We start from the raw sequence: 7,948 nt of genomic DNA, 5'->3' as shown, positions 1-7,948 counted from the left end.
CAGAAATAGAGTCACAGATGCAGAAAACAAACTGAAAATTTTGGGGGAAGGAGATGGTGAGAGTGGGGATGTATTGGGAGATTGTAATTCATATACCCAGAACTCTGTATAAAATGGATAACTAATAAGGATCTACTGTATAGCTCAAGAACTCTTCTCAATACCCTTTAATGACCTATATGGGAAAATAATCTGAAAAAGGAATGGGTATAACTGATTCACTTTTCTATATACCATACAGTAACATAACATGTTAAATAAACTATACTCCAAAAAAAGTTTTTAAAATCACAATTATGATAATGGTAAAGTATTGTAGGAAATTATTAGAAAACAGTAAAAAATACATTTTGAGTATTTGAACACAGTTTGAGTTCAATTTCGGTTAAAATAAGCATGGACAACAAACATAGTATTATTCCATCAGTCATGTCGACTCTATGACCCCATGGACTGTACTCCACCAGTCTCCTCCATTCATGGGATTTTTGAGGCAAGAATACTGGAGTGGATTGGTGTTTCCTTCTCCAGGGGTTCTTCCCGACTCAGGGATTGAACTTGAGTCTACACATACTCTGCTGCTGCTGCTAAGTCACTTTAGTTGTGTCTGACTCTGTGCGACCTCAGAGACAGCAGCCCACCAGGCTCCCCATACTCTACTTGAAAAAAAAAAAAAAACAAAACAAAACAAACAAACCTGTGACTGGTTACATTAAGTCAAAGCAATAATTCCTAATTAATTCAGCTGCAGTTTAAATGTCTCCCAGATTTTCAATTCATTACTCTATTTTTCCAACTAAATTTACTATTTAATGTTTTACTTCGAGTGAGAAAAAGGAAGGAGAGTGGTGGGGAGAGAAAGAGAGAGACAAAGAGAAACTCTCATTGGCTTTCAAGTCTACCAGAGATCATTGCTTAAAATAATCATAAAATTAGTACTAAGGTATTCTATGAATGTATCCCTCTGTTTTCCCAAACTTTCAATTTTAGTCTAATCAAAATTTAAAGATAAGGCATAAGATACAGCCTAATCTAAGTTCTGTCTTACTTGCTTTATTTAGTTCTGGATGAAAGCTATTCTCACTTTAAACTTTTTTCTTTTTTTAAAGAGTTCTCCATGGAAGATTTTTTAACTACTTTTCTTCTCATGATGGACTGGCAAGTAAGTAGATTAATGTAGACACTTAAGGTCCAGGGTTCTTGGTTTTATATCAACTAAAGGAATTTTGGATAGAGAAAAGATAGAAGAAACGTATTAAATGGTGAAGATAAAACAGGCTAGTTGGAAACACAAGAATGTGTGATTTCAGATGTTTCATGTGAAAGCAGTACTGAAGTGAAGTTGCTTAGTTGTGTTCAACTCTTTGTGACCCCATGGACTGTAGCCCACCGGGCTTCTTCCATCCATGGAATTTTCTAGCCAAGAATACTGGAGTGGGTTGCCATTTCCTTCTCCAGGGATCTTCCCGACCCAGGGATTGAACTTGAGTCTCCCGCATTGCAGGCAGACGCCTTACCATCTGAGCCACCAGGGACTTTTCATATTTTATACAAAGTTGTTAGCATTTAAATTCTGTCCTCTTATCCCTCCCCAAACGTTGGATCCCTAATCACCAGGTCTTCAGAATGTGACCTTATTTGGAGGGAATTTTTACAGTGGTAATTAAATTAAAACATGCTCGATTAGGCAAAGCCCTAATCCATTATTTGTGATGTCCTTATAAAAAGGGAAAAAGTTTGGACAGAGAGATAGATATAGAGAGAAAATTGTGTGAAAAGACACAAGAAGATGGCAGTGTTTAAGGTAAGGAGAGAGGATTTAGAAGTTACTAACTCTGTTGACACCTTGATCTTGAAATTCCAGCCTCTAGATCTTTGAGATAATAAGCTTCAGTTTTTCAAGCCACCCAGTTCATGATGCTTTGTTATGGCAGCTTTACCAAACTATTACACAAGTGATCCATCTTTTAGACAGGAAATAAAGAAAATTTCCTTTTCGAGGCATCATTACTTTTTTTTTTTTTTTTCCTTTTTATAGGGACACAGAAAAAACAAATGCTGGTACAAGTACTCTTAGCCTCTAAGGTCAGCTGATTAGTGACTTAAACTCTACTGTCACTAGAGTCCTTTACAAGTTAAATCATAACATCCAACAAAGAATTAAACAAAGATAGCAGCCAAAGTCAAGCAAAAATGTTTAAACCAAGGAGGGTAAGTTTTTGTTACCAAATTTCTTCTAACTGTGTTTGTTTATTGTGAGAACTAGATGAGTTAACTCAAGTAATGATTAGAATAAGTGGCCAAAACATGGTAGATGTAATGTAAGCATTTGCTGTTAGTTAATGATTAGTAATTGCTAATTGGAATCCTGAATTATACTAATGTATTGGTCAGAGCAATCCAACTGAAATTTGAAATTATTGTAGCGATCAATATAGTGGAGTAGGAGGATGCAAAACTCAACTCCCCCCTACAACCACATCAAAAATATCTACATGTAAAACAATTCTCACTGAAAACTAACTGGAGACTGGTAGAAAAACTCCTGCATAGCCAAAGCTGTAAGAAAGATCGACACAGAATCATGGAGGAAGGGAAGAGAACTGATTAGGTTAGGACCTCTTCCCTTGATAGGGTACTCAGAAGAATAGGAAGGTTACACAAGTAGAGATTCCCCCTCCAGAGTGGTCAGCTGAAGTCGCATACTGGACACCCCAGAAGTGGTGTTTGATAGCTAGAAGACAAGTCCTCCTGGCTGTTGGAGGAGAGCTGTGGGAAGCCTGGTTTCTGCTTCATGACAGTGCACACATGCTTGCTTGCTTCTGAAACTGGGTGGAGAGGATGGACAGAAACTGCAAAGGATGGAAGTTGGTTTCCCAAGACCACCCTGGTATGCACTCCAGCCTGAGATAAACATCTGCTCAGGTCCACTTGCTTCATGACGTGGGTTCACCCTGGGGCAAGGGCTGCTGCTGGTGTGAAAGAGCTCAACTGTGAGGGCCAAAATGGCTCAGATGAGACACTGAATCGGAGCAAGGCAAGGAACCATTACTGGTGCTTACTCAGGCAGTGCATCAGAAGTGATCCAAGCGTCTGACTGTGGCTGGAACAGCCCACAGCATTCTCAATAATCCATGCCAAGCCCCTGCACCAGTCCCACTTATTCTATAGCACAGTTCCACACTAGGGTGAGGTTACAGTGACCACAGGAAGAGCTCAGCTGTGAGGGAGAAAAGTTGCACAGACCCCGAGAAGAGATAAAAGAGGGTAGAAGGTGTATTTGATGAAATGACTCCTGAAAACTTCCCAAACCTGAAGAAGAAAACAAATATCTAGAAACAGGAAACATAGAGTGATTCCAAACAAGATGAACCCAAATAGATCCTCATCAAGAAACACCATAATTAAAATGGCAAAAGTTAGAATATTTTAAAGGTTGTGTGCTGTGCTCAGTTGTGTCTGACTCTTTGTGATCCCATGGACTGTAGCCGGCTAGGCTCCTGTATCCACAGGGATTCTCCAGGCAAGAATACTGGAGTAGTTGCCATGCCTTCCTCCAGGGGATCTTCCCAACCCAGGGACTGAACCCAGGTGGGTTCAATTGCAGGTGGATTCTTTACTGTCTGAGCCACCAGGGAAGCCAGCAAGAGAAAAACAGTCATATACAAGGTCATCCCCCAAAGGTTGATTTCTCTCCAGAAACTTCTCAGGCCAGAATGGAGAGGCATGTTATAGTCAAAGTGCTTAAAGGAAAAAACCTGCAACTTAGGATACTCCACTCTGCATGATTATCATTTAGAATTGAAGGAGAGATAAAGAAATTCTGAGACAAGCTAAAATAGTTCACGAATACTATTAATAAATCTACTCTAAAAGAAGTGTTACAGGGTCTTCTCTGAATGGAAATGAAAAGGCTATAAGTATCTGTAGGAAATTAAAAATCCCACTAGTAAAGATAAATATATAGTAAAAACTGGGTATTAATCACCTTAGTGAAATAGCTCAAAGAATAAAAGAAAAAACTGTAAATTCAAATATCAACAATGATCAGTAAAGGGATTTAATGAGGATATTAAGAATATAAAATGTGTGGGGTGGGAGTTAAAAATGTAGATCTTTTCAAATGTGTTTGAACTTAAAGACTGCCTGATTTAAACACAGAGTTGTAGATCAACATATACTAATCCCATAGTAACCACAAATCAAAAATCTGCAATAGGTACACAAATACTATAGTAAGAAACATAAATATGCTACATAAAATATTATCAACCAAAAGGAATAAATTAGAATTTAAAAAGAGGCTGCTGCTGCTAAGTCACTTCAGTGGAGAACTACAAAAAATAATGAGGTAAAATAATGATAATAAGTACAGACCTATTACCTAAAGTGATAATAATCACTTTAAATGTTGGTGGACTTAACTTTTTCTCAATGGATAAAATGTGGCTTACTGGGGGCGGGGGAGGGGGGCGGTGAAAACAGGACCTATCTATATGCTGCTTACAGAGCTCATCAGAGCTAAAAACACATACTAAATGTTGATGGGGTGGATAACATGTTGACCAAATACAAGGCTTAACAAATTGAAGCAGATAGAAATTAAATCAAGCATTTTTTCTGACCAAAATGTTATCAAATAAAATCAATTACAGGCAGAGAAATGGGGAAAGAACATACACATGGAAACTAAACAATATGCTACTAAGACACCGATCAGTCAATGAATTTATTGAAGAAGCCAGAAAATATATTGAGATAAATGAAAATGGAAATAAAACTTTCCAAAATCCATATGATACAGCAAAAGTAGTTCTAAGAAGGAAGCTTATAGTGATAAAGGCCTAGCTCATGAAACAAGAAAAATGTCATACAAACAAGATGAATTACCATCTAAAGGACTCAGAAGAAAACTGTCCAAAATCAGCAGACAAAAGGAAATAAATATCAGAAAGTAAATGAATAGAAAAATAGAAAAAAAAAAAGTAAAAGAGCTCTTTTTAAAAAGATAAAATTGAGAAAAATTTATCCAGAGTCATAAAAAAAAAGAAAAAAAGAGGACACACATAAACAAAATAATAAATTAAAGAGGGGAAAGAACAACCAATATCACAGAGCTACAAAAAAATATATCATAAGAGAATAGTATCAGCAGTTATATGCCAACAAATTTTACAAACTAGAAGAAGTAGACAAATTTCCAGAAATATACACTCTTCCAAAACTGTATCAGGAAGAAACAGACAATCTGAACAGACCAATCACCAGTAGTGAAATTGAATTTGTAATTAAAAATAAAACCTCATAAACAAAAGTCCAGTACTGATATCTTAAGTCAATCCTAGTCAATCTCAAACTATTACAAATAATTAAAAAGAACAGGATACTTCCAAAATCATTCCATAAGGTCATAATTACTCTGATATTAAAACCAAAGAAAGGCACTACAAAAGAGAGAAAATTACAGGCAAACATATCTAATGAATATAAACACAAAATATCTCAGCAAAATATTAGAAAAGTGAATTCAATGATATATGAAAAGGATACCTACAACCATGATCAAGTGGAGCTTGCCCAGGATCACAAGGATGGTTCAACACTTGAAAATCAATCAATGGCATACACTACATTAACAAAAGGAGAGATAAAAATCTCATGATCATCTCAATGGACAAAGAAAAGGCATTTTAGAAAGTTCAACATCCAGTTGTGATAAACTCATCAAAACTGGTATAGAAGGAACATGTCTCGACATAATAAAGACCATTTATTACAAACCCACCACTAACATCATATTTAATGGTGGAAAGTTGAAAGCTTTTCTCCTAAAATCAGGAATGAGACAAGGATGCTCACTCTTGCCACTTCTATTTAATGTTGTATTGGAAGCCCAAACCATAGCAATCAGACAATAAAAAGAAAGAAAAAGCATCCAAACTGGAAGGAAAGGAGTAAAATTCTCATTATTTGCAGATGGCATAATTCTATATGTGGAAAACCCTAAATTCTCTATCTATAAACTAGTCAAACAAATAAAATAGTTCAATAAAATTACAGAATACAAATTACTATGCAGAAATCTATTATTTTTCACACAGTAATAATGAAGTATCAGAACTAGAAAACAAAACATTGTATTTAAAATTGGATCAAAAAGAATAAAATACCTAGGAATAAACTGAACCAAGGGGAAAAACCTGTAAAACTGAAAACAGAAATGATAAACATTGATGAAAGAAACTGAAGATGATACAGAGAAATGTAAAGATATTCTGTTATTGGATTGGAAGAATTAATATTGCTAAAATGTCCATACTGCACAAAGAAGTCTACATATCTGATGCAATAGCCATGATATTTTTCAACAAATTAGACCAAATAATCCTAAAATGTATATAGAACCACAAAAGACTTCAAGTTGCCAAAGCAATCTTGCAGAAAAAGTACAAAACTCAAATTATCATGTTCCCTGGTTTCAGACTATACTACAAACCTACAGTAATCAAAACAGCATGGAACTGAAACAAAAAGAGACACATAGACCAAGGAAACAGTAGTGAGACCCAGAAAGAAATCCACAAATTTATGGCCAATCAACAGGTAAGAATATAAGGTTAAAAAATAACTTATCTTCTATAAGTAGTGCTATGAAAATTGGTCAGGTACATGTAAAAGAGTGAAACTGGATCATTTTCTTACACCACATACAAAAATAAAATGGACTAAAGACCTAAAAACTATAGAGAGGTCTTGATTTTTGACCTATGTTTAGCCATGTTATCTAACTTGTTTATCACTTTTGTTTTTGTCCTTCTAGGCACTGGTAAAGACCAAGGACATGTGATGTTCTTTGTTATGCAATTCTAAGTACTGTATATTTAGTGTCTTCTAGTGGCTCCTTGGAGAAGGAAATGGCAACCCACTCCAGTGTTCTTGCCTGGAGAATCCCATGGATGGGGGAGCCTGGTGGGCTGCCATCTATGGGGTCACACAGAGTCAGACATGACTGAAGCGACTTAGCAGCAGCAGCAGCAGTGGCTCCTTAATCAGAATTTTCTCCCTGGTTTCCTAAAGTCAATTTCTCAATAAACATCATTTCCTGTATATTTTTTGTAGATTACCCTTTTTCCACCTTTATGCTATTGATACTTCATGAACTCAAAACATAGTTTTTCAGTCCTATAAAGCAAATTTAATGATTCATAAGTACATACTGATACAATTTCCCCAGTAATGAAGGCATGGAAATATCTATAAATGTAGGCACCAGCATATGGATACAGAAAATCAGCAGACATTATAAAATAAAACAAACCTAATTGTTCTGATTCTTTTAGATATTAAAGTAGTACTTTCTGACAATGTCAATGTGGTTAATTTTTCTATGTTAGTGTTCTTTTGTCCTCTTGTTTTCTATTTAAATGTGATATCTATTGTTTTATAACTTACATTTTAAATGACATTTTACCATCTATTCAACACCAACACATTTCTGCTCTGCTAAAATGAAGTAACAAGGGGGGCGGTCCCAAGATGGCAGAAGAATAGGACAGGGAGACCACTTTCTCCCTCACAAATTCATCAAAAGAACATTTCAACGCTGAGCAAACTCCACAAAATAACTTCTGAATGCTGGCAGAGGACATCAGGTACCCAGAAAAGCAGATCATTGTCTTCAAAAACAGGTAGGAAAAAATATAAAAGACCAAAAAAGAGACAAAGGAGGTAGGGAGGGAGCTCCATCCTGGAAAGAGAATCCCGTCCCGGGAAGGAAGTCTTAAAAAGAGAGGTTTCCAAACACTAGGAAACACTCTTCCTGCTGAGTCTGTGAAGAGCCTTGGAAGCACAGAGGGCAACATAACAGGAAGGAAAAATAAATAAATAATTAAAACCAACGGATTACAGGCCAACAGTAACTCCCCCAGTGGAAAAGCAGCGCAGACAC

General features: G+C 36.1%; 1 long non-coding RNA gene across 1 annotated transcript; it reads left to right on the top strand.

Annotated features, from left to right (window-relative positions):
* Nucleotides 1–968: 968 nt before the first annotated feature.
* On the top strand, nt 969–7,109 carry LOC121816775 (uncharacterized). The gene is made up of 3 exons (XR_009596719.1): nt 969–1,162; nt 2,039–2,211; nt 6,483–7,109. It is a non-coding gene; the product is annotated as an uncharacterized LOC121816775 (long non-coding RNA).
* The last annotated feature ends 839 nt before the right edge of the window (nt 7,110–7,948 follow it).

This window comes from Ovis aries, chromosome 16 (assembly GCF_016772045.2).
Source record: "Ovis aries strain OAR_USU_Benz2616 breed Rambouillet chromosome 16, ARS-UI_Ramb_v3.0, whole genome shotgun sequence".
NCBI lineage: Eukaryota > Metazoa > Chordata > Mammalia > Artiodactyla > Bovidae > Ovis > Ovis aries.
The sequence above is the reverse complement of the archived record's forward strand: the minus strand, read 5'-3'. Positions and strand labels throughout refer to the sequence as shown.